This window comes from Sapajus apella, unplaced genomic scaffold (assembly GCF_009761245.1).
Source record: "Sapajus apella isolate SASKATOON/1434 unplaced genomic scaffold, GSC_monkey_1.0 scaffold102, whole genome shotgun sequence".
NCBI lineage: Eukaryota > Metazoa > Chordata > Mammalia > Primates > Cebidae > Sapajus > Sapajus apella.
The window spans coordinates 5,238,527-5,266,022 of NW_022437042.1; positions in this window are offsets into that span (position 1 = coordinate 5,238,527).

The following is a 27,496-nucleotide window of genomic DNA, read 5'->3' on the forward strand; positions in this document are numbered from 1 at the left end:
TTTACACTCCCACCAACAGTGTAAAAGTGTTCCTATTTCTCCACATCCTCTCCAGCATGTGTTGTCTCCAGATTTTTTAATGATCGCCATTCTAACTGGCGTGAGATGGTATCTCAATGTTGTTTTGATTTGCACTTCTCTGATGACCAGTGATGATGAGCATTTTTTCATATGTTTGTTGGCCTCATGTATGTCTTCTTTTGTAAAGTGTCTGTTCATATCCTTTGCCCACTTTTGAATGGGCTTGCTAGATTTTTTCTTGTAAATCTGTTTTAGTTCTTTGTAAATTCTGGATATCAGCCCTTTGTCAGATGGGTAAACTGCAAAAATTTTTTCCCAATCTGTTGGTTGCTGATTCACTCTAATGACTGTTTCTTTTGCTGTGCAGAAGCTGTGGAGTTTGATTAGGTCCCATTTGTCTATTTTGGCTTTTGTTGTTAGTGCTTTTGGTGTTTTGGTCATGAAGTCCTTGCCTACACCTATGTCCTGAATGGTTTCGCCTAGATTTTCTTCTAGGGTTTTTATGGTGTTAGGTCTTATGTTTAAGTCTTTAATCCATCTGGAGCTGATTTTAGTGTAAGGTGTCAGGAAGGGGTCCAGTTTCTGCTTTCTGCACATGGCTAGCCAGTTTTCCCAACACCATTTATTAAACAGGGAATCCTTCCCCCATTGCTTGTGACTCTTTCTTTTGTTCCCTCATAAAGAGTGCTTTCTAGCTTATTTTTAACCTATAGTAAACATACACTAGCTGCCTGATTGGTTTATCTTTAACCTATGAAAGAGCAAAGAGCATCCACTTGTTAAACTTGTCACTGGAATGTAAAGAATAAATATGTGGGTCAGAGTCTGCTCTGGGCTCTCAGCTGGAAATGCTGTGAGACCCCTGATGCCCTACTCTGAACCCACCTTTTGAACTCTATCTCTTTGTTGCTTAATTCCTTCAGCGCCACCTGTGTTTGGGTCTCCACAGTTGAGCTGGTCTGGCACATATTGTTACTTGTTTTCTCTTTGTTGTTTAATCTCTTCCTGTCTTTTATTCTTATTGGCTTCTTGTGTAATTAAAGATTTTCTCATAGCATATTTTAATTTGCTGCTTTTTATTTTCAGTGTATCTGTCACAGGTATTTGCTTTGTGGTTACCATGAAGCTCACAAAAATATTCTATGGTTATACTAAGCATTTAAAACTGATACCAAATTTTTATTCTAAAAAACAAATGAACAAAAAAAAGCGTACATTGTCTTCCTCCTCTACCCACATTTTGAGTATTTGATGGCACAATTTATATTTCCTATTTCTTAATACATTTTTGTAGTTGTTTTTAAGAGTTTTTGTCTTTTAGTCTTTTTACTAAAGATATAAGTGGTTTAAGCATCGTGATTACATTATTAGTATAGCAATCAAGTTAGTGTACTTTTCTTTCATTTTGAATAACTCCCTTTAGCATTGATTTTCAAAGATACGTAGTGATCAATTCCCTCAGCTTTTGTTTCTCTGTGAAAGTCTTTATCATTTTTTTATTCCTGAAGGATAACTTTGCTGAATGGAGTATTCTTCAATGGCAGTTTTTTTTCTACAGCACTCTGAATATAGCACCCCACTTTTTCCTAGTCTTTAAGGTTTCTCCAGAAAATTATTCTGTCAGGCATATTGGATCTTTCTTACATGTTATTTGCTTCTTTTACTGTTTTCAGAATTTTCTGTCTTTGACTTTTGTGTGTTTGATTATAATATGTCTTGAGGTATTCTTATTCATATTGCATCTGATTGGTAGCCTTTGACTTTCTGGTACCTGGATATTTATATTTTTCTCCATGTTTGGATAGTTTTTTGTTATTATCTCTTTGAATACACTTTCTATCCCTTTGCCCTTTTTTGCTTTTTCTTTAACTCCAATAACCCAAATATTTGTTCTTTTGATGATGTCCCATAGATCTCATAAGCTTTGTTCATTCGTTTTCTTTTAATTTCCATTTTTCTCCTCTGACATTACATTTTCAAATACTCTGTCATCCAGCTCACTGATTGTTTTCTTCTGCTTGATCAGTTCTTCTTTCTACCGTATTTTACTTTTAATTTATTATATTTCTCAGCTTCAGGATTTCTGTTCAATTTTCTTAAATTATTTCAATTTTTCTGTTAAATTTCTATAATAAATTTCTAAATTATTTCTCTATTTTTTGTGAAGTTCATTGAGATTCCTTAAAATAATTATTTTGAATTCTTTTTCTGACAGATTGCTATTACTTTATGGTCAGTCTCATACCTTATTTTGTCTATTTGGTGAGGTCTTATTTTTCTGAGTGTTTTTGATCCTTGATATGTGGCAATGTCTGTGCATTAAGGGATTGAGTATCATTTTAGTCTTCATAATCTGGCTTTGTGCTTGTTGTTCTTCAGAGGGCCTTCTAGAGATTCTACATAGACCGACTGTTTTGTTTCCTTAACTTGTAACCACTGCAATAATCTGAGCACTAGAGGATACTCTAAGCCCAGGCTTGCCATGAGTATCACGAGTACTCTGATGTTGATGTGCTTTCTGACAGAAAGGAACCCTGGGAAGACATAGGAGGTTACTAGGGCTTTGTGGGAGCAATAGTCAGGGACTTGAGTCCAAAAGACTGTCCCTGTGACCCATAGAGGCATGCATCTCAGCATATCTCTGCACAGGCAGGATGGGTCACCAACTGCAACAAAAGGGCAGCTGGAGTTAAGATGGGGTTTCTTTCAGGGTCTGCTGTGGTAAGGAGGCTGGTGGGCCTATCTCATTGGTTCAGATAGCTGTGTGTCAACCATCAGACCCTTGCAGAGTGGGGGTAGTACCTTGTGGGGTACAGATGGAGGGCCAGAGCTGAAACTGTGCTTCCTGGGGATCTACTGTAAGATGAAAGCTTTTGTGCCTATCGTGTTGGCTTGCATGGGTGTATCTCCCAGCAGGTCCCTGAAGAGGCAGGATTTCTTCAACCACAGCAAGTGGGGCTGGAGCTGAGACTTGGCCCCCTTTGGACCTGCTGTGGGAAAGAGGCTAGAGTGCCCTGTCTTGTATTAGAGGGGCAAACATTGCCTAGAAGTTCATACACAGGTAGTGTAGTTCTTCAACTGCTACAGCAGGAGCTGAGGTGAGACTGGGAACCCCCTGTGATCTGCTGTGAAGCAAAGGATGAAGAGCCTGGCCTCAGCTCAGAGGGGTGTGCATTTACTCCATGAGTGCCTACACAGATAGGAAGCTCCCTGACTGAAGTAGAGGGGGTTAGAGGTCAGACACTCAGTCAGGGTCTGCTGTGCAATAGAGGCTGGAGAGCTCAGTCTTATTGCCTGAGAGCCATATGTTTCCCAGATGGACCCTGCACAGATGGGATGGTTTCTTGATTGCAGTAGGATGGCCTGGAGCTGAGACTGGATCCCCTCAGGATCTTTTGTGTAATGGAAGCTGGAAAGCTTGTCTTCTTGGACCAGACAGGTACATGACTCCCAGCAGGTCTCAGCACAGACAAGATAGTTCCCCAACTGCAGCAAGAAGGGTTGGAGCTGAGCTTGAGTTCCCTCAGGATCTGCTGTGGAACAGAGGCTGAAGAGCCTGGTCTTATTGATTGAAAGGGATACATGACTCCTAGCAAGTCCCTGCACAGATGAGATAGTTTCCTGATTGCAGCACAATGGGCAAGACTGGAAATTGGGACCCCTGGAGATCTACTGTGGTGTAGATATTGGCAAGTCCATCTGGGAGGCTCAGACACCCAGCTGCAAGATATGGGCAAGTCTCCCTTTTGGCCCTTGTGTGAGCAGCTCTGAACGGGACCTCAGATGAGGAATTCTGAAGCAGTACCATAGGACGACTTTAAGATTAGCTGTCAAGACCGATATCAGCAGGCAGATGAGCCTTTCCACCAAGATACTTTTGCACACAATTCTTTCTGGACCCTTTGGCAGATGGTTGTGGATGCAGGCCCAAGGTCAAATGAGGCTGTAGCCAAAACCCTTTGGGGGACTGGGCAGTTTTCAGGCTTGGACCTAATAGCATGCTCAGTAGGGCAGATCACCCATGTAAGTATCAGTCTGCTCCCTCAAAACAACACTTCTAAGTCTTGGCCTCCAACTAGGTTTCAAAAATTCCTGCATGAATACAGAGGATCCTGTAGAGCAACTTTCACTGTGGATAGGCGCAAAATTCTTGTTGTTGTAGGGACATATGACTGGGTTATCTTCTCTGTCGTCTTGGTAATGTCATTTACCTTTTTACTAATATCTGCATTGAGTGCTATAAATTTATCTTTTAACACTGTTTTATCTGTACTACAAATTTTGATAAATTGTATTTTTATTTTTACTAAATTCTGTATATATTAAAAATTTAGTTTAAAATTTTCTGTTTGACGTTTACTGAGAAGTGTTGTTTAGGGTGGGCATGCACAGTGGCTCATGCCTGTAATCCCAACACTTTGGGAGGCCGAGGGGGACACATCACTTGAGGTCAGGAGTTCAAGACCAGCCTGACCAACATGGTGAAATGCTGTCTCTACTAAAAATATTAGCTGGGTGTAATGGTGCATGCCTGTAATCCCAGCTACTAGGGAGGCTGAGGCAGGAAAATTGCTTGAACCCGGGGGCCAGAGGTTGCAGTGAGCCAAGATTGCACACTATACTCCAGCCTGGGCAACAACAGCGAGACTCTGTCTCAAAAAAATCAATAAATAAAATAAAAAGTGTGTTGCTTAATTTTTAAATGTTTGGAGATTTTTCCATTTTCTGTCATTGCTTTCTAGTTGGAGTCCACTGTACTCAGAGAAATATATTCTATATAATTTAAATTATTAGAATTTAATTGTGGTTTGTTTCATGACTCAGATTATTGTATGCCTTGGTAAATGTTCAATGAGTGCTTGGAAAGAATTTCTATGCTACTCTATTATGGCAACATTCTCTAAATGGTAAATAGGTCCTACTGGTTGATAATGCTTTTTAGTTTTCTATTTTTGCTAATTTTCTTTCTAATAGTTCTACCAATTGGTGAAAGCAAGGTATTCATCTTTCTAAGTATAATTACACGTTTTTCTACTTCTCTGTGTATTTATATCAGTATTTGCTTCACATATTTTGTAGCTCTATTGTCTGATGCATGCAGTTAGGATCTTTGTGTATTCTTGATAGATTTATTGTTTTACCATTGCGTAATGTCTCTTCATTCCTAGCAACTTTTTGTTACATGCTTTTTCTAATACTAGTATAGTCACTCACATATTTTTGGTTTAATATCTGATTGATATATGTTTCCTTTCCTTTTACACTAAACTTATTTATTTGTTTAAAGTGAGTTTTTTATAGATCGCACATACTTAGGTTCTGTTTTTTATCTTCTCCGTCATTTATTTTTTATTTTTATACCTTTTATATTTACATTAATTACTGATATATTATTGCATAAGTCTACCATTTTATTATTTACTTACTATTTCTTGCCTCTGTTTCTTGTTTCTCTTATTATTTTCTTTTGCTATGGGTTATTTAAATCAATTTTTGAAATTTCATACTGATTGATTTGTAGCATTTCTAATATATCACTTTGTATATTTTCCTTCATGGTTTCTACAGGTATCAAAATATGTAAATATAATTTATCATAGTCTTTTGGTACTGATGTTTTACCACTTTGAGTGAAGAGTAGAAACCTTACCTCCATTTATGTCTCTTTACCTTATCATTTTTTAAGTGTGATTGTATTGTGTTTGTTAGATTGATTACCTCAGATGATAGTGTTATAAATCTTATTACAACCATCAAATATATTTGAAGAAACTCATTAAAATAAGGACAACCTATTGTATTTTTAAAAATTTTTTCCATTTCTTTGCTTTTCATATCCTTTCTGAAATTTCAAGCCTCCTGTTTCATTTACTTTCTCTTTGGATAACTTTGTTTAGTGATTTTTTAAGTATAGGTCTGCTAGCAACAAACTTTCTTAGTTTTTCTTAAAATGAGGATTTTTTTTTTCTCCTTAATATCTAAAAGGTAGTTTTATTGCATATAGCATTTGCAGTTGACAGTTATTTTCTTTCAGCAGTTGATAACTTATCTGCCATTTCATTCTGGCCCCCATAATTTCAGATGAGAAAACTACTCTCACTCAAGTTGTTGTTTCTCTATAAGTAATATGTCATTTATCTCTTGCTACTCTCAAATTTTTTATTGTTTTATCTTTAGTTTTTAGAAGTTAATTCTGTGTGTTTTCATATGTCTATTATGTTTGGGGCTCACTCTACTTCTTGAACCTGTCAGTTTATGTCTTTTGTCAAATTTGCAAAATTTTGAATAATTATTTCTTCAATATTTTTCTCAGTTATGTTCTCTTTTATTTCCTTTGTAAACTCCAATGGTACAAATGTTAGAATTTTATTGTCTCATAGATCTCTGAAGCCTTGTTAATTTCTTATTAGTTTATTTTCTCTCTACTTTTTAAAATCTTTTTTTGATTTTTGACAAAGTCTTGCTCTGTCACCCAGGCTGGAGTGCAGTGGTGTGATCTCAGCTCACTGCAACCTCTGCCTCCCGAGTTCAAGCAGTTCTTCTGCCTCAGCCTCCCAAGTAGCTGTGATTACAGGCACATGCCACCACACATGGGTAATTTTTGTATTTTTAGTAGAGATGGGGCTTCACCATATTGGCCAGGCTGGTCTCAAATTCCTGACCTTGTGATCTGTCCGCCTTAGCCTACAAAAGTGCTAGGATTACAGACGTGAGCCACCATGCCTGGCCTATTTTATCTTTTTTAAATAGTGTGCATTCTACTGATCTGTCCTAAAGTTCAGTGATTCTTTTCTCTGTCTTCTCCATTCTATGACTGAACCCATCCAGAAAGTTTTTTATTTTATTTTTTGTCCTTTTCAGTTATAATTTTCATTTAGTTATTTTCATACTTTCAATTTCTTTGCTGAGACTTTATATATACTTTTACATCTGTTTTCGAAGAATATATAATGGCTAGTTGAAATGTTTTTATGATGCTTCTATCCCTGCTATTTATGTACATTTGGGCAGAAGAAACTTCTTAAGCCTCTTGGTGCCACTAGAAGAATGGATAACATTGGTCTGCGGGACAAGGAGCATTTCCCCTAGCCTGATTTTTGAGGTACCTGGTGCCAGCAAACTTCCTGGCCAATCTCCTCTAGTGCTGCTGGAGTATGAAAGTACCTGCCTGAGCCATATTCTGTCACTGAATAGAAAGTTGATAAATGTTGTTTCTGAGTTACCCTCTGCATCTGGATTTGGAGACAGGAGACAACAAGCCTGTTTATCTTCTACTGTACAGTGGTAGGCTGGGAGATAACAGGCCACTTGGGGATAGTGCAAGAATACATGAGATTTTGGCTGTCTTTTGCTGCTGGATGGAAGTCTGAGAGATGCAGGGCTTTGATCTTCCTCAGCTTCAGAGAGATGGCTGGGAAATACTGGCCCTGATAGCACCCCATGTAAAGATGCAGCAGAATCCTATTGCAACCAAAGGGGACAGGCAGATAGAATAAGCTGCTTTGTCTTTGCTAGCAATACCAGTGTGGTCAGTGTGCCTCCACATTTTAAATAATTCAACTTTACCTCTCATGTATATTTTTCTTTTGTCTACATGTAATGTCTAATAGGGCTAGCATGGAAATGTATCTTTTCTATGTAAGGTGTCACCTAATACATTTCATGCAGGGAATTTCCTAAATTTTAGTCTTCAGTTATATGAAATGAATTCATTATATGCACTAGATATGCTGTAAAAATTCAATCTTATATATCAGATTGACTTAGAACAATGATATGCACTTTTTGCAATTTGAAAAAATACATTGATTTTTTTCAAGATAGAAACGTTTTGCTTTCATAAACATTAGAGAAGGCCAGTTAGGATAAATTATCTTCTAAAGGCTGATGAATTTCTGTGGTGCCAGCTTAACTGGTTTCTTTGAAAAATTGACAAATTGATGTACATCACTTCTCACATACCTAGTTCATACCCTAGGAATGACCTTGGACAAAAAGTTTATAAATAATTTTTCTTGTTATTATTAGCTCTTCCAATGCATTGCCTCTGGTAACTTCATAATACCATTGCAGCCCCAAAGTTGGTGTGTATGTGTTCATGTACGCACTTGCACTTATGGAAGAACTAAACTGAACTGCATGAAAGAGAGTACTTATGTTGCTCTAATGATGTTTTAGATTACCCAATACCTTGGGGGGTACGTTCTTTGTAGAATGTGTATTATTGGCTTTTCTCATTCACATCAGAATCCTGAAAAGTCAACTGACCTAAATGACACATTAAAAAATATATTTTTTTCATATATACTTACTATATATTTGAAAAAAGTAATAAAATAAATCACCCAAGGCTTCTGATTCAGGAGCCTAATTCTACAAAAATTACTAAATACTATGCTTTTAGTAATAGACTATATAATGATTCTGGAATCTCAGATAAACTTACTTGTATTTGCTACTGTACAATGATTGTAACCAAAACATTTGAAGTTAGTTATAACTAATTATCATTTTTTCATTAATTTCACAAATTTTATTGAGCTATATCTAAACTAAGAATATAAAGATCATCAATAAGACACTGAAGATGATGTCCAAGGGAACAATTTTAATGTTTTAAATTAAATCATTAAAATTTATTTTAATGGGCAACGTTATCTGCTAGTTCTCTTTTCTCAAATATTCTGAGGAAATTCTCAGATGGGAGGAGGGAGAATCCAATCACAAGAAAAGTACTGAATTTGACCTACGCATTATACAGTGCATTTTTGTGCTACTAAACTATAGTGCTACAAATAAAAATTTTACTAATACATGAGCTAGATTTTGTGTTGACTAGGTTGGTTTTCTGTTTGAACTCTTTTTATTTGATTTTAGTGAGAAAGTTGATATATCAACAATATTAATGGCATTTTGAATAATAGAAATCCTAATGGAGCAGCTATTTTCTCCTTGTGTATCCTTTTCTTAACCTTATCCACTTGGACACACACATTTTTACAGAATTGCAATTTGCTGTACATATTGTTCCATGTTTTGTTCTTTTATTTTTTTTTTTGCTTTGGATTTAAAATTGTGTAACTCTTAACCACGTTTCTTGTAAGGTAAAACACTCTGAATGGCTCCATAACAATATAACATTTAGCCGTTTTACCTTCAAAAGGTCAAACAATAGATTTCACCATTTTTCCCTCAGTGAACTAATGTTGATTTAAATTTCACAAGTCATTTCCCTGAGGTGGTGTTTCAGCCTTGGGTGTGTATTATTTGGGTTGGTATATTAAAACTTTATGAGTACAGGCTTTTCTCAGAATTCAAATGAGCTTAAAGTTCAGTCTATATAGGTAAATTGCTTCATTACCAGAAATAATATTGAGAGAAATATTCATGTTAAAGTATCATTATTGGACAAACTTGGGGATGGGATTTGCATAGGGATATTCTTCCTTGTTTTTACTGCAGGATAATTCTCACAGTTTGAAATACTTTTCACGTTATCTTTTTGTACTTTATAAGGTAGCATTTCTTCATAACTGTGTTTTTGTTTCTGTTGTAGAAATTAGATGCTTATCACATTAATTGAATTGTGTTGAAAGTGAGTCTTTAATTGAAGAGCAATAAATCACACATTTCCTGAATATTGCAACCATGGGATACAGAGATAATGTTAATCACCAACAGTAGTGAATATTGGTCTCTACACTTTATTTTTGTTGATTTTCGATAAAATAATGTTATTAAGCTGCATAGTAATGTAGTTAAACTATTAATTCAGTGACGTGTCATTTCAGTTAAACAGGTTAAGTGGAATTTATTAGAAAACAGCTAAATCTTCTCCTATCCTTGTCAGTTCCAAGCTCTTCAACATCTAAATCAGGTTGTGTTGATTTATTTGCTTAATTTAATTTTTTTCCCCTTGAATACCATACTTGGAGCCAACTTTGCAGACTCTCACCTTCCGTTCTACAAATGAATATGATAATTATATTTTTTTATGGAAGGAACTTGAATTTTAATTAAGGAATGCATTGCTTCTCTCAGCAATATTCCAGGGATATTAACTTGTAGAATTCTTATTAAACATTAGTCACAATATGTGCTTCTGAAGAACAATACTTCCTGCAGAAAGAACCTTGCAGAGGGTAGAAGAGAACTTTATACAGCACTGCACTTGGAGCCTCTTATTTATTTCGTCAGGGAGGTAGCATAATATACTTTAAAATGCATCTGAACAAATTTTAAAAGGGAGATTTTCGTGCAATTTAATTAACCTAAACTTATTATGTGTATATGCTGCGTTATTGCCATATGGTCTTTCACACCAAGGAAACCAACATTAACCCTATGCTCAGGCCAACTAAGGAGAGCCCTTTTTCTTTCCTAGCTAAAATCCTAATTTTGTTTGTTTATCTAGAAAACCGGTATTAAATTTTTGACCAGGTGGACAGTGTTCTCTGATCAAATTAATACTTTTCTCATTTTCAAAAAATTTTTGAGATTTATTGTTAAATGGAGCTTAGATCTCTTTGCCTTATCAGTTAAAAAAAAAAGACTTGCTTTTTCAACTCTCTAGATTTAAAGTGAAAATGAAAGGAAATAAGAACAGATGAATCATAAGATAGAGAGCTAAATGTACTAAAGGCAAAAACAACTGGGGAAGAGTGGGCAGGTTATAAATTTATTTAATTATTATGACATTTTGAATTGTTCCACCAAGTAAGATTGACTATCGTATTGACAATATGAAGTCTGAGCTAATTCAAGATGTTTATTCGACCCAGGAATGAAGAGTAATTGTCACAGACACATTTTACTTGTGTTTATTCTGGGTCTCTTGCACACAAGTTGCATGTGGTGTGGTAAAAAATTAAAGGAATATCCCTTCCCTTAAAGACATTCTAATCATCATTCTTTTCCCCCTGAATTGTGTCTAGATAATGACAAAATAGTTAAAATGTATATAGTGCTTTTTTGACAATAGATTTCTAAGCCAAGTATTGGACTAAACTGTACCATGAATTGAACATAATAAAAAAAAAAAAAAGGCATACTAATTAAATAAATTCTGAATAATCTATCCTCAGTCATCTATCTGTATCTCATAGATAGATAGATAGATAGATAGATAGATAGATAGATACCAGGAATCACAGTCAACTTTTAAAACATACACAGTGAAAAGATTTTAAAATAAGAATCATATACTTTGTGTAAGTTTAGAATATGTGATGCTTAACTTTATCTGTCACCTTGGTTTGGCTAATAGATGCCCAGATAGCTGGTTTAACATTATTTTTGAGTATGTTCATGAACATGTTTCCTGAATATATTGGCATTTGAATCACTAAACTGCAAAAATAAAATCATCCTTACCAATGCAGGTGGGTATAATTTTTTTTTTTTTTTTTTTGAGACGGAGTTTCACTCATGTTACCCAGGCTGGAGTGCAATGGCACGATCTCGGCTCATCGCAACCTCCACCTCCTGGGTTCAGGCAATTCTCCTGCCTCAGCCTCCTGAGTAGCTGGGATTACAGGCACGCACCACCATGGTGGGTATAATTTAACCTTCTGAGGGCTTGAATTGAAGAAAAAGGTGAAGGAAGGGAAATTTTACAATCTGCTTAAACTGAAGCACCCATCTTTTGCCCTTGGACATGAACATTCATTGTTCTCAGGCCTTTGGATTCATACCATGGGACCCTTATTCTTGGGGGCTTCATACTTGAGCTGGGACTTATACCGTTGCATCCCCTGGTTCTCAGACATTCAGTTTTGGACTGGAATTGTATCACCAGCTTTCCTGGGCCTCCAGGTTGCAAACAACAGATCATGAGACTTCCCAGCCCCCATAATCACATGAAACAATCCCTCATAATAAATCTCTTTCTATATATCTATGTATACCTTATTAGTTCTGTCACTGGAGAACACTGACTAATTCAGAACTGGAATGAAACTGTGACTTTTACTAATAAGTAAATAAAATCAGAAGTAAATGACAAGTCATTAGGTTTTATCTATCTTGGCTTTTTCTAGCATATCTGTAACATCCTTCTGTGTACTTCCAAATCACTTTATCTCCCTTATACATTTACTGTCACTTTTTTACAAATTCCAATTTTATTACAGATATAAACGGTACACATACAGATTTGCTACATGGGTAGTTTGGGTGATGCGGAAGCTTGAGATGCAAGCAATTCCCTTTTGGAGGCTGTAAGCATAGTACGTAACAGGTGGCTCTTCAGCCCATACTCCACTCCCTCCCTTCTTTAGCTAGTGATCCCCAGTGTTTATTCTTCCCATCTTTTTGTTCACGTGTGTTTACTGTTTAGCTCCCACTGATAAGTGGGAACATGGAGTCATTGCTTTTCTGTTCTTTTTTTAGGTCACATAATATGTTCCTCCAAAGGGCATGATTTCCTTCTTTTTTATGACTGTGTAGTATTCCATGGTGTATATACAGCTCATTTCTTTATCCAGTCCACTCTTGATGAGCACTTAGGTTGATTCCATGTATTTGCTATTGTGAATAGTGCTACAATGAACATATGGGTGCATTTGTCTTTTTGATAAAATAAATTATTTTCCTTTTGATATATATCCAGTAATGAGATTGCTAGGTTAAATGGTAGTTATATTTTAAGTTCTTTGAGAAATCTCCAAACTGCTTTTCACAGTGGGTGAACTAGTTTGTCTTCCCATAAATAGCATTCCATTTTTTCTGCAGCCTTGCCAGCATCTGTTGTTGTTTAGCTTTCTAATAATCACCAGCAATAACCTAATCAGTATGAGATTGTATCTCATTGTTTTGATTTTCATTTATCTGATGGTTAGTGATGCGGAGCAATTTTTGTGTTTGTTGGATGCATGTGTATGTGTTCTTTTGAGAAGTGTTTGTTCATGCCCTTCACCCATTTTATAATCAGACATTTTGTTTTTTGCATGTTGACTTATTTATGTTCCTTGTAGATTCTGGATATCAGACCTTTGTCAGTTGCATAGTTTGTGAATATGTTTTGCCAATCTGTATGCTGCCTGTTTACTCTATTGGTAATTTCTTTTGCTGTGCAGAAGCTCTTTAGCTTAATTAGATCCCACTTGTCAAATGCTTTTGTTGCCATTGCTTTTAGGGAATTAGGCATAAATTATTTGCCAAACCAAAGTCAATAAGTATATTTCCTGTTGCATATTCATTATTTCTCCTTGCCTAACCTTTTCCACTAGATGCTGAACTCCCTGCCTATGTCTGTACCTCCTAGAGAACGTAGTACAATGTCTTGTATCTATTGGTATTAGTTAGGATTCAACCAAAGAAGCGAAACCAGCAGTGTGTGTGTGTGTGTGTGTGTGTGTGTGTGTGTGTGTGTGTGTATTGTGTAATCAGGGTTCTCCAGAGAAATACAACTAATAAGACATTTCATCTTCTTTCTCTTTTTTTTTTTCTCCTCCTTCTCCTCCTTCTCCATCTCTTCTCTTCTAGGAAACCTTAGGTTTTGCTCTTAAGGCCTTCAACTGATTTCATGAGGTATACTCTCATTATTGAAGTAAAATACTTAGCTTATTGTAGATATTAACCACACCTACAAAACATATTCATAGCCATACCTAGTTTAGTGAGTACTATAAGTTAGCCAAGTAGATGCATAAAAGTAACCATTATTAAATAGTGATAGATAGATGAAGGGATAGGTAGATAACAAGACATATATTACAAAGAATTGCCTTACATAATTGTGTAAACTGACTAAGAAAGTCAGGGCATGTAGATAAAATTATGAACAAGCTTGAACCCATGTTCATGGTCTGAAGCTGTTGTCCACAGATGAAATGTCTTATCCTCCCTTGAGGAAACCTCAGTCTTGCTTTCAAATCCTTTGAAAGAATTTAGCAAGATCCACCCAAATCATTTAGGAAAATTCCCCTTAAAGTCAACCATTAGGGACTTTAATTATGTCTCCATAATACCTTTACAATAACATCTACTTTGTGTTTTATCAACTGATGTGTTCATATGGTAGAAACTTCAATTTGATGGAAGAAAATATACAAAATATTACAAACCATAGAATAAAATACCATATATGAACTTTTTTTATAATTTTTCTAAACCACATTTAGAATCATATGAAACATGTTCTGGTTCAATAATACTTTACAGTGAGTAATCCAGGGACAAACATTTAACTATTGTAAGAATAATCATAGTCCTGAAAATACTATGGCTGTGAATTTTATAACCTGCAGAATGTAATTCTAATCTCGACTTTTACGAGCTTGTGAAAAAGCATAATTATTTCACTGTAAGATAGTGGTATTCATCTCAAATCATTACAAAAGTTAAATCCCGTTAAGTCAATCTTAACCAAATTGTTCTTATAAACTGAAACAGTCATTTTGAAAGTAAAGTTTAAGCAAAACAGATAACATCCAAACAAAAGCACTGTCAGCAAACATCTGTAATTACTTATAAGTTGATCTGAAAAACTATACTTACTGATATATAATTGGCCTGTATATAGAAATCAATCTGATGTTATATTGTGGGAATTATGCATATTAACCTTCTCCATGCCAGATACACAGACAATTTTGGCTTGAAAATGTATAAATTAGAGATGCACACTGTAAATATTGTTTTTATTACTATTTAATTTTAGGAGTTTTTATTGACTGTGGTCAGATGGAATACAGAAAACAGAACTCACACTTTTTTTCATAGTTACCAAACTTATTCAGTTTAAACAGAAGGTGTCAGAAACAAAAATATTGATATGCAACACCTAACAATGATGGACCACACATATGATGGTGGTCTCATAAGTTTATAATACTGTATTTTTTACGATGTCTTTTCTATGTCTAAATATGTTTAGGGAAACAAATACTTATATTGTGTTACAATTTCCTATCGTATTCAATACACTAACACACTGTTCAAGCTTGTATATTAGGAGCAATGAGCTATAACATATAGCCTAGGTTTATAGTAGGCTATGCCATCTAGGTTTCTGTAAGTACTTTCTATGATGTTTGCACAACAATGAAATCACCTAATGGCATTTCTTAAAATATATCCCCATCACTGAACAATTCGTGAATGTAATCTAGGAGCAGACGTCTGTTCTAACAAAGTATAACAGTCATGTTCAGAGGAAGGATTGGTAGAATCTTGTCTCTTAAGAGGTGCTTGGCGTCTTAGTCTCTGGCATTTTCTCTACAATTGGTTCAAGAAACAGTAATGCATGCTAAACCATCTCATGTTGTCATGCTTTAGATTTGGAAGTGGGCTTTGAGGTTCTTTGAGTCCTTTGTAATTTCCAGGAATAAAGAAGAAAAATGAAGCACTTACTGAATCATACAAGACTTAATGTGGTGCATAATACTGGTTCTGTTTTGTCTTCAAGTTTCAAAGCCTGAGGCAAGCCTTAACACAGTTCTAACTTTTCAAAGTGTTTTAATTCAACAACACTCAGCCCCATGAATGTTAACCAATAGTCCTAGCTGTGCCACAAGTAAAGCAAGAGCCCTAAGCAAAATGACTTGGGTCTCAGTTTCCACACACACATGTAGAGTGAAAATAGCAATGCCTGTATCCATGGGACACTTCTAAAGATCAGAGTAGAACATTCAAAAACGCTTCAAAAAAGTACCTTCATTACACAAGTAATGATACCTGGCACCATGATCAACTAAGAGTATGCTTTGCAATTCCAACCCAATAGGTTGAGAAAAAGAATTTTCTTTGAAATGGAGAATTATAAGAGTAATTACTAAAATGTTATCTATGATTAGCATGTAATCTATGAAATATTGTGCTAGGCACTGGGATTACAGAACTAATAATACCGTCACTTATTTTGTAGTTGTGTAAATCACATGCCCTCTCTGAGATTGTTTCCTTATTTATAAAGTGCCACTAATAATTCTTATCTTGAGAATTATTTTAACAAGATGGTAAAGTGCAAAATTTCAGGATTCATTCCCTCACTGAAACTCCAATTTAACAATGATATGCAGTCCAAATACGTTTATGAGAAGCTCTGAATCATAATAAGTGGTTGTAGTAATCTAGAAGAGCACAAATCTGAGAATAGGCACATGGAAATGAATAAGAAGAGTTTCACTTTATGCACATTAGCCCCTTCCCTATGCTGACACAGTTCAGCATCAAGGAAAATCACTTCAGTCTATAAATTCTCCGTTGGTGAAGAAGAGAGGGTAGAGCATGCATTCAACATCCTGATTTTTTAGTGCACTGCCCTAGGGACCTATTTCTGTTTCATTGCAAATGGATAGCTGACAAAACTGCATAATTCAGATGCCAGGGAGCAGTTAAGAACAAAGGAAAATGGGTAAAAGCTTTCTGTGGCCAGCGTGGCTCTATGAGATTTAGAGAAGGTGCAGAACCTGAGATTTCTCCCACAGGAGGGAGGGAAAGGAGTAGAGCATGCCTCTAAACTCTGACTTTATAATGTGTTGCACAAGGGGCCAGTTTCTGTCTCACCACACCTAGAATACCAACAAAACTGACATAGTTTGGTGGAGGCAGCTATGAATAAAGAAAAAGAAGGTGGCTTGTGATGCTTAGCATGACTGCTAGATTTATATCATGCAAGCGACCCAATGGGAGATAAATAAATTGTGAAGGCAAGTCTCTCTCATGGCTGTTCTCGTGGTAGTGAATAAGTCTCACAAGAAGTGGTGGCTTTCTAAAGGGGAGTTTTCCTACACAAGCTCTCTTGCCTGCTACCATGTAAGATGTGCCTTGCCATGTAAGAAGTGCCTTTGCTCTTCCTTCACCTTTCATCATGATTGTGAAACCTCCCCAGCCATGTGGAACTGTGAGTCCATTAATCCTCTTTCCTTTATAAATTACCCAGTCTTGGGCATGTGTTTATTAGCAGCATGAGAACAAACCAATACACCCTCCAACTGACTGACTGGACCCCTCCTCTCTGCCAAGGGGATTTCAATGGAATCTAAAAATAAACTAGTTCAGGTCATGGAGGATGAGGGAGTTGTATATGCCTCATTATATTATCCTCCCTTTGGAGTTCAGGCACAACTGACCAACATTACCATTAAGACATAAATCTTACGATTAACAAAACAGAGTCTTTGTAGAAATAAGATACCAAATTTCAACTTTAGTCTAGTATAGTGTCACCTGATAGATGGCAGGCCCTGAAAAAAATGAATGTATTTCACCCTAAAATATATTACTTTGACATATTTTGAAATGGCCTTGCAAATATTTAACTAAGAGTCTGGCATTTTTTAAGGTCTGAAAACAGACATTGTCCCTCTATTCTCCCTGAAGCCTGCTACCTTCCTCTACATAACAGAAACCTTGGCTTCCATAATCCTCCTTATCTTAACCCAAGCATTTCTTTCTTTTTACTTCCAATCTAGGCAAAGCTCAACTCTTTTTATGTTTGTTTGTTTGTTTGCTTGTTTTTTAGATGGAGTCTCGCTCTGTTTCCCAGGCTGGAGTGCAGTAGCGCGATCTTGGCTCACTGCAACCTCTGCCTTTCGAGTTCAGGTGATTTTCCTGCCTCAGGCCTCTGAGTAGCTGGGATTACAGATGCCCGCCACTATGCTCAGCTAATTTTTGTATTTTTAGTAAAGATGGGGTTTCGCTATGTTGGCCAGGGTGGTTTCGAACTCCTGACTTCAAGTGATCCACCTGCCTCAGCCTCCCAAAGTGCTGGGATGGCAGGCGTGAGCCACCGCACCCAGGCTACTTTCTTTTTTAATTTTTGTAGGTACATAGTCAGTGTATATATTCGTGAGATATGTGAAATATTATGGCACAAGCATGCTATGCATCATAATCACATGATGGAAAAAATGAGTATCCATCTTCTTAAGCATTTATCCATTTTGATCAACCAATTACCAATCAAGAAATCTTTGAATCCCCTTAGGACCTGGAAGCCCCACTTCATGATATCCTGCCTTTCCAGGCTGAACCAATGTAAAATTTGCCTGTACTTATTTGTGTCTTTGCCTGCAACTTCTGTCTCCCTAAAATGTATAAAACCAAGCTGTAACTCAACCATCTTTGGTATGTGTTCTGAGGACCTTCTGAGACTGTGTCACAGGTCATCATTCTGACATTTGGTTCAGAATATATCTTTTCAAATATTTTACAGAATTTGGCTTTTTTGTTAACATTGAGTAGTAAGCTATCACTTATTTACTGTTGTGCTTTATGAAAGACATTGTGTATATATATAATCTTAATCTCACAACCATCAAGTAGAATAGGTGATATCATGATCTTCATTTTATAGAAAATAAACTCAGGCACAGGGAAGTTAAATAACTTTCCGGAGTTCCTAAAGCTAATTAACTTGTGGCAGTTATCTGTTCAAAGCCTGTATTTTCACTGGCTACTGTTTGAAAACGGTTATTTTTTCCAAAGTTTTATCTTCATGATAAATGATTAATTTGGTAGAAGACATTCTCTAACAAGAAGGAAGAACTCCCAGTAGGCAGTCTAGTAAGCAGATGGAGGTTTTCAAGTTCATAGGGCCTATCCATTAGGTAGGTAGGACATTCCGAACAATGTGTTCTCCATTTTTATCTCTCCCCTGACTAAACTGTCTAGCTTTAGTATTCTTGTGAAAATGTGAAATACTCTGAAGTAATCACACATTCCCTATAGTTAGGAATAGTATAATCTAGTTGGAGAGAAGACTTAAGAAGACAATAGCACAAACGGGATATAGAATGATACAGAAGGGAAGAACCAAGTAAGAATTGAGTATTAAATAGTATTTTTTGGAAGGGATGAGGCTTGAACTTGGCAGTGATAGACAGAAGCAGGATATAACACATCTGGAAATGTGTATAATGTGAACAGAGTCACAGAGGCATGACTGTGAACACGGTGTTTAGGGAAGGACTTTTATCTGATTAGAGTTTTCGATACTCTAGTGAAGTAAAAATATTTGATCTGTTTTGTAAGAAATGCTTTGTCTCCAGTAATCTCAGATGGTCCTAGATGGAATCTGTGTAATAGACATTTTGGCAACCACTTTAAGTTTCTACAATCTATATGCAATGAACTTTTAAAACAGTGTTAGCTTATTAGCAAGCACTAGGTTTCCTCAAAAAGGGTCTATCTTAGAGAAATGCCGTAATAAGCTTTCCGTTCCCAACACCCCATAAGTCAATAAGTGTGTGTGTGTGTGTGCGTGTGTGTGTGTGTGTGTGTATGTGTGCATGCATGCACATGTACGTTTTATAGGAAAGCAGCCAAGGAATTTTTTATATTTGCTCTCATTTGGGACAATAAGTGATGAGTAAGAGGGAAAGACGAAAGTAAGAAGAAGGGAAGTCAGAGAAGATAAAACTTTGGATTGGGTGAGTTGAAGGGTCAGTGAAACTCCACTGGTGGTAGAGTGCAAGTACTGATATTGTAAGAGAGGAAGGAGAATCCTAAGGATCTGTAGTAGTCAAGACATTATAAAACACAAAAGAATTGAAAGAATATAGTTAATAGCTATGGAAGAAAGAAGCTTATGACAATTTTACATAGCTTTCCAGAATCAGGGAGATCTCAACTAACATTTGACCTATGTCTAAGTTTGTCATTTGAAATTTTGCATACAGTCCCCAAATTTTTACACTTAACTCTATTTGTCTGTATGTGAATTGTGATAGTTAATACTGAATGTCAATTTGATTGGATTGAAGGATGCAAAATATTGTTCTGCGGTGTGTCTGTGAGGGTGTTTCCAAAGGAGAATAACATTTGCATCAGTGGGCTGGGAGAGGCAGACCCACCCTTACTCTGACTAAAGGGTAAGCACCAATTTATCTGCTGCCAGTGTAGCTATAATAAAACAGGCTGGAGAAGATGGAAGAGAAAACTTACTGAGTCTTCTGGCCTTCATCTTTCTCCCATGCTGGATGCTTCCTGCCCTGGAACATCAAACTCCAAGTTCTTCAGCTTTTGCCCTATTGGACTTATACCAGTCGTTTGCCAATGGCTCTCAGGCCTTTGGCCGCAGACTGAGGGCTGCACTGTCGGCTTCCCTAATTTTGAGGTTTTGGGACTGATAAGGATCCACCATTGACTTTCTTGCTCCTCAAATTGCAGACGGGCTTTTGTGGGACTTTACCTTGTGATCATGTGAGTGAATTCTCCTAAGTAAACTCTCTCTCATATAGACATATATCCTATTTGTTCTGTCCCTTTAGAGAATCCTGATTAATATAGCCAAAAAGTTTCTGGTCTTGCTGGGCTACTTCTATCAGTCCCGTTGACCACAGAGAGCAGGGTTTTTCATCTTTATTTTTTGTCTGCACTCACTGGCATTTCTGGATTGCTGGCTTCTTCAACTACACATCTGCAATACATATGACAAAACCGAATTGCCATATCCAGAAGAATGAAACTGGACCTCTTTCTCTCACCATATACAAAAGTAAACTCAAGATAGGTTAAATATTTAAATGTAAGACTCGAGACTATAAAATTATTAGGAAGAAAACCTAAGGAAATCTCTTCTGGACATTGGTCTAGGCAAAGAATCACGACTAAGAACTCAAAATCACAGGCAATAAAAACAAAACAAAACAAAAAAAAAAAACAAATGGGACTTAATTAAACTAAAAAGTTTCTTGCACAGCAAAATAAGTAATCAACAGAGTGAATAGACAACTTGCAGAATGGGAGGAAATATTTGCAAACTATGTATCTGACAGGCCACTAATATCCAGAATTAACAAGGAACTCAAACAACTCAAAAAAGTTCAAATAATGCCATTAAAAAGTACACAAAGGACATGAATGGACATTTTTCAAAAGAAGCTGTAGAAATGACCAACTATATATACACAAGTTACACAAGCATATGAAAAATATGCTCAACATTACTAATCATCAGAGAAATGCAAGTTAAAACCACAGTGAAATATGTTACACCAGTCAGAATGGCCATTATTTTGGGTTTTCTTATGTTTGTGATGTGTGTGTGTGTGTGTGTGCACACATATGTTAATATATATGTACATATTATATATTGGGATTCACTTAGGGTGGTTGGCAAAATATTAAGGGAAATACTAAGGAAAGTCATAAAATTATAATCTTAAACATTTTGGAAGGCTGAAATGTTTTTATTAGCTTTTGGAAAAGGCTGAAGGCAGCCAGTTCTTACATTAGAGCATTAGGTCATAGGGTGAAGATTAAGGATAATAAAAGCTTCCCCAGTTAAGTCTGTTTACCCCACATCCCTTTGTCTCTACTCTGTTTACTCATGGAAACCGTTTGCCGGATGGTCCTCTTAGGGGGAGGTTGTAGGGGGGGATTACCCTTTAATGGTGTTTGTATTGGACCCAGGAAACTAAACCTTTTATCATTCCTAAAACCACTCTTTTAACGATGTTAATTATTCACAAGCATGTTGATTTAGAACCTTCGTTATCAAATCTATACTGAATAAATGTGAGGAGGAACGAGGAGTGGTCCTTGGTTAGCTGCAATCGTCCTCTGAAAGTAACTGACAGCCCCCTAGCCTGACTCTTACACTATACTCTGGTGTGTGAGAGTGTATTTTGTTCATCCGTCACTGAGTCAGGGTCTGCAAGACAGAGCTCCACAGGTGGTGATCAATGTATCAGGTGGTGACCCCGACGTGATCAATGCCACAATATGTATGTATTATACATGTATTACACATATAATTTCTAGGACTATTAGTTGTACTTAGCACTTGAAATTAGGGAGGACTGGGGGAAATTATTTTGGAATAATAAATCTCTAATATCCACTTTTATAGATGATGAAACAGAGACTTAAATAAGGTCAACAACTTCCCCAAGATCATATTGCAAAGTAAGCAGAAGGGCTAGGCTTCTCTCCTTTTAATTTAGCTTAATCTATCTTCCTCCAACATTGTTATAAATATATTGTAATGCTTTACTTTTCTCTTAAGTTCTTCAATTTTATCATCAATGAAAAATTTAGAAATAATATGTATTGTCACACTTGCTTTTAGAACTACACTGGCTGCTTTTAAATGTCCAATTAGCCATGGTTTGATTATTACTGATTTAGAAAATTATAGTTTAAAAGTCTTGAAAGTTAATTTAATTTGATTTTTTGCAGTTCAATCAAACGTCAGCCTGAGTGCTGGTGTTTTGAACAGTTTTTCATTTCTCCTTAATCATTAGTTTTATGCATTGAATGTTTTTATTTGCTATGGTTTTAAAGTAGAGATTCTTTAAGTTCCACTACTATATTTAAATTACGATTCTATTTATAAATGACACAGAAAACTTTTTTGGAACAGGTACTGCCTAATGGTGAGTTAATAACACCATTTTTCAAGCATGAAAGACAGATCATTCTACATTTCTCTTTTTGTGATGTGAAAGCCACTATAGTCCGTATGATGCTTCATGCCAACTGTCATTTTTTTAAACCAGTTCCACAAAGGAGTTTTCCTCTACTTCCTTCTCAAAATACAGTTTGGATCCATTAATGTTTTAGATTTATAACCCTTATTTCTTATCCTGCAGAGTAAAGAGTGAACTGTCATGTACCTGCAGAGAAAAGCATTTTGTGTAATAAATTAGAAAGAACTTGACCCTTGGTGGACTAGTCATTTCCCCATTCTCCATACTAAAGATCCCTCACCTTTTAAGCAGCTATTTTAAGAACACATCAGACTATGACAACATTACCTAAGTGCTGTTGTTATCATTGAGCTTTCAATGATATAAATAGATTTAAGCTCAATGATATAAATAGATTTAAGTAAAAATTTAGATAAGATCATGGTAACTAGTGTATTATGAAAGGGTTATAATAAGAATGATATATTGAACCTCTCATCCATTCAGTTACCTCATAGGGCCTGTGATAGTCAAAGCCACTAAACTAATGACACTCTGGCTGTAAGTGCCTACATGTGTCATGATAAAATAAAGTTTGGGAAGAACTGATTCAGATACACTCACAGAGGCCTCATATATTTATTTATTCATTCAACTTAGTTAATAAGCAAGCTCTGAGTTAAGCAGTCAACTCTTATTTTAATACCTAAGGAGAAACTAGGGCACTTGAAGTAGGATACTAATGTTTAAGGTTGTTGTCACGTTTTCATAACATATTGCTTAGTACCACTTTTAGAGACAAAACACTAGAGGGGCAATATATACTAGTGGATAAACCTAAGACTCTGGAGTAAGGGACAGCTGGGATTAAGTCCTACCTTGACCATTTACTAGCAGAACAGAGCAGCAGTTAATGTTATAGTCTTCGAAGTCATCTGTGTGATCTATAGTAAGTGATCCAACCTTATTATGTTTCATCTACTAATCTCTAAAGTAGTACTGATAGTAATAACACACTTCACAGGTCACTTTAAGATTAAAGGAGTAATATATGGTAAGCAATAAAAATAGAACCTGGCACTTAATAAGTGTTCAATAAGTATTGTTAATAAATGAAACTGTGATTTTAATTATCAGCTGGATTAGATAGACTATAAGTTAACTAATTGACCAATTTTATGGTTAGATGGATAAACCCAGTCATAATATTCTTTCAAAAAGTGTGGCTTTTTCACTAAGCGAGTGGAGTTGTGTGTTTGTGTTTTGGAAGTGGGTAGTATAGGAAGGAGGTGACAATCACATCCCTTAACTCCTTTAAATTTTAATCAGTTACATACGCACAAGGAGCCAGATTGAGATAAAAATATCAGTTCCATTTACAGAAAGCTGGACTGAATTCTACAATTCAAGATCCTATGCATAAGTAACTAATAACTATGTATGTTCTTATTTAGAATTGTTACAACTTCTACGTGGAACCAAGTTTAATAAATTGACTTTATATATTTATTACCAAAGTATATTCACCTGGAGGTATTCCGTCATGCCTTATTAAATGTCAGTTTCACTCAAAGGAAACAATTGCCACCTCAATATGAAAATGATATCCTTGGCTACATCTTGAAATCTTATCTTGAACAGGGCAAGATAAAGATAAAGGAATAATCAAAAACTACCTCCACTAGTGTCACTTATTATTAAGTGTTTTCTCTGTTAATCTTGTGAGCTTGTGTTATTATCTGAATCTGCAAGAGTGAGCTTATTCAGTAATGTCTAACTAGTGGATACTTTACTTTAGAGAAATACAACTTTATACTGAGGTCAAGTTAGCTCTTTGTGTGGATACCTCAATTCTCCTTTAATTCACTGAGTTTTTTAAGCTTTCCCTCGAAAATAGTTGTATCTTTGGATGCTATGTCCCAGAAAGATTCCCTAATAAGCAAGACTAAAAAAAGTCTTGTGTATTTGGAAGACATTTGAATATAAGGAAAAACACATTTTTATGCACTTGCACCAAATCGTAATAACCAGAACCTATGTATACAAAGGACCAACTGTACATAGACAAATGCAGAATAATGTAATGCTGTATTGTCGGTACACAAGTCACATTTAATTTTAGTATACCAAGTGAAAAACAAAATTGTTAAGAATAATTATAAAGAAAAAAATTATGGGTGGATATGTACAATAAAAATAAGCAAAGTCTGAGATGAATAACTTAGATTTTGTGGGAGAAGAAGTAAAAGTGTAGAGTTTTTGTATGCAATTGAAGTTAAGCTGTGATCAGCCTAAAATAGACTGTTATAAGTAGTTTTACGGAATCCTCATGGAAACCACAAAGAAGATGCAAATCAGATAAACTTAAAGGAATCAAAGTATATCACTACAGAATATCATCAAGTCACAAAAGAAGACAGCAAGGAAGGAATAAAGGTTACAAAGTAGACAGAAAATAACAAAATGCCAATAGTAAGTCCTTACCTATCAATAATTACTTTAAATGAAACGAAGTAAACTCACTAATCAAAGACATAGAGTGGCTGGATGGATATATAAAACAAGATCCAACCATATGATGTCTAGAAGGTATTAACTTTAGATATAAAGACAAACATATCCTGAAAATGAAAATATGAAATATATTCTATGCAAGTTATAACTGAAAAAGAGCATAAGTGGCTACATTTCTATGAGAAAAAATAGCCTTTAAGTAAAAAACTGTCACATAAGACAAAGTCATCACTTAATGATACAAGCATCAATTCATCAGGAAGATAAAAGCAAGTTTATATGTACTCAACATAAGAACAAACACACACACACACACACACACACACACACACACACAGCTAACATTTACAGATCTGAAGATAGAAATAGAAGTATAATAATAGTAGAGACTTCAATACTCACTTTCAATAGTGGATAGATTATATAGACAGAAAATTAATAAGAAATCAGCAGATTTGAAAAACACTATAGGCCAAATGAACCTAGCAGATATATAAAAACATTCAATTAAACAACAGTAGAATATAAATTTTTCTTAAATACACATGGATTTTTCTCTTGGATAAAAATCCCATTTGGTCTCAAAACAATACTTAAAAAAATTATGACAATTGAAATCATACCTTGTTTTTTTATAATCACAATGGAATGAAACAAGAAATCAATAACAAAACAAAAATACAAAAATGAGATAGTTCACAACTACATAGAAATAAACAGCACATTCTTGAACAAGCATTGAGTCAAAGTAGAAATCAAAAGAGAAATTAGAAAATAACTTAGGCAGGAAGTGGTGGCTCATGCCTGTAATCCCAGCATTTTGGTAGGCTGCAGCAGGCAGATCACTTGAGTTCAGGAGTTCCAGACCAGCCTGGGCAACATCTCTCCTAAATATACAAAAACATTAGCCAGGCATGGTGGCAGATGCCTGTGGTCTCAGCTACTCAGGAGGGTGAGGTGGGAGGATCTCTTGAGCCTGGGAGGCAGAGGTCGCAGTGAGTGGCAATAGCACCACTGCACTACAGTATGGATGACAGAGAGATGCTGTCTCAGAAAGGAAAAAGAAAAAAATATATTTTTAGCTAAATGTAAATGAAAACACAGCATTCCTAAACTTAACAATATTCAACAAAAGCAGTACTAAGGGGAAGTTTATAGCAATAAACACCTACATCAAAAAAGAAAAAAGATCCCAAATAGCCTAAATTTTAGCCTCAAGGAACTAGAAAAACAAGTAAAAACTAAGCCCCAAGTCAGTAGAAGAAAGAAAATAATTCACCCTTCAGGAAAGTGAGTTCCCCTCTGACCCAGACAGGTGTAGAAAGGCTAAGAATCAAGTCCTGAAATCAGGGACCCCAAGAGCCTGCTTTGTGCTTTACCCTCCTGTGGCCATGCTGATACCTAAGGTATAAGACAAATTCCCTTTTACTTTTCCATTTGCTTTTCTCAAACAGAAGGAGTTTTGCTGCATAGCCACCATGTTGAGTTATGTGCTGAGTCTCACCTAAAGCCAGTAATTCTCAGTGGTTCACCCAAGGCCCTCAATGTAGTACCTGGGTATGGCTTCTAGCTATGCAGGGCTCAAGGGCTCTTGAGTTAGCAGGTGATAAATACTCCAGGACTGGATTATTTTCTTTAAGTCAGTGGGTTCTTTTATGGCTCAGAGTGTATATAGAAACATCTGGGGGATAGGGCCTGTAATCAGGACCTCATGATTCTGACCAGTGTCTTATCTTGCTGTTACTTGGCTGGAATCCTAGTAAGACAGGATCCTCCCCACTCTTTTTGCTTCTCTCTGAATCAAACGAAAAGGATCTATTCTGAAGCCAGGAGTTAGGGAATGGGTGATGCCAACACTCCCTTGGCTGCCTCAGCTGGTATCTCAGTATGTCACTTTCCCCTTCAGTCCACTGTCTCTGGGCCTAATTCAGCAGGAGAATCTTCCTGAGTTCCGGTCCTTATGGCCTAGAGTGCCTTTTAAGTTTACTTGGAGACAGAGTACTGTAGCCCTCAGAGAAGAGATTTGCAGGCACTAAGTTCAGATTGCTAATGTTGGTGAATCTCCTCTGCCTAGGGTTGGTTTAAATGCTCCCTCCAGGTTGAGCATTAGCTGAATTTGGTCTGGGTTTCCTTTCTGTTCTAACAGGACAGTACTGAGTTCATTGCTTCACAATTGCTGTGTTCTCCTTCTCTCAGCACCCAGAGACCCCTACACCACTCTGTTGCTGCTGAGGTTTGGGGAGGGGTGGCGTCTGAGACTAGGACTGTTTTTTTAATGTCTTTAGTTCCTCTTTCAGCAATGTGAAGTTAAAACCAGGTACTATGAATGCTCACCTGATTTTTTGTTTATATCAAGGTGTTTTTTTTCTGTATAGACATCTGTTAATTTAACATCCTTGTGAAGGTGAGGATCAGTGGAGCTTTCTATTCTGCCATCTTGTTCTGTCCTTCCACCGGGTTTTATATGTTATTTTTTTTTTGTAGGTATTTAAGTGCTTCCATATTCTATTTTGCTCCAGTGACAAGTCTATTATTTCATTGGCCAATACCACATTGTTTTAGGATTGTGTTTATTTTCCCTTATTACTGTACTTTTCCAGTAT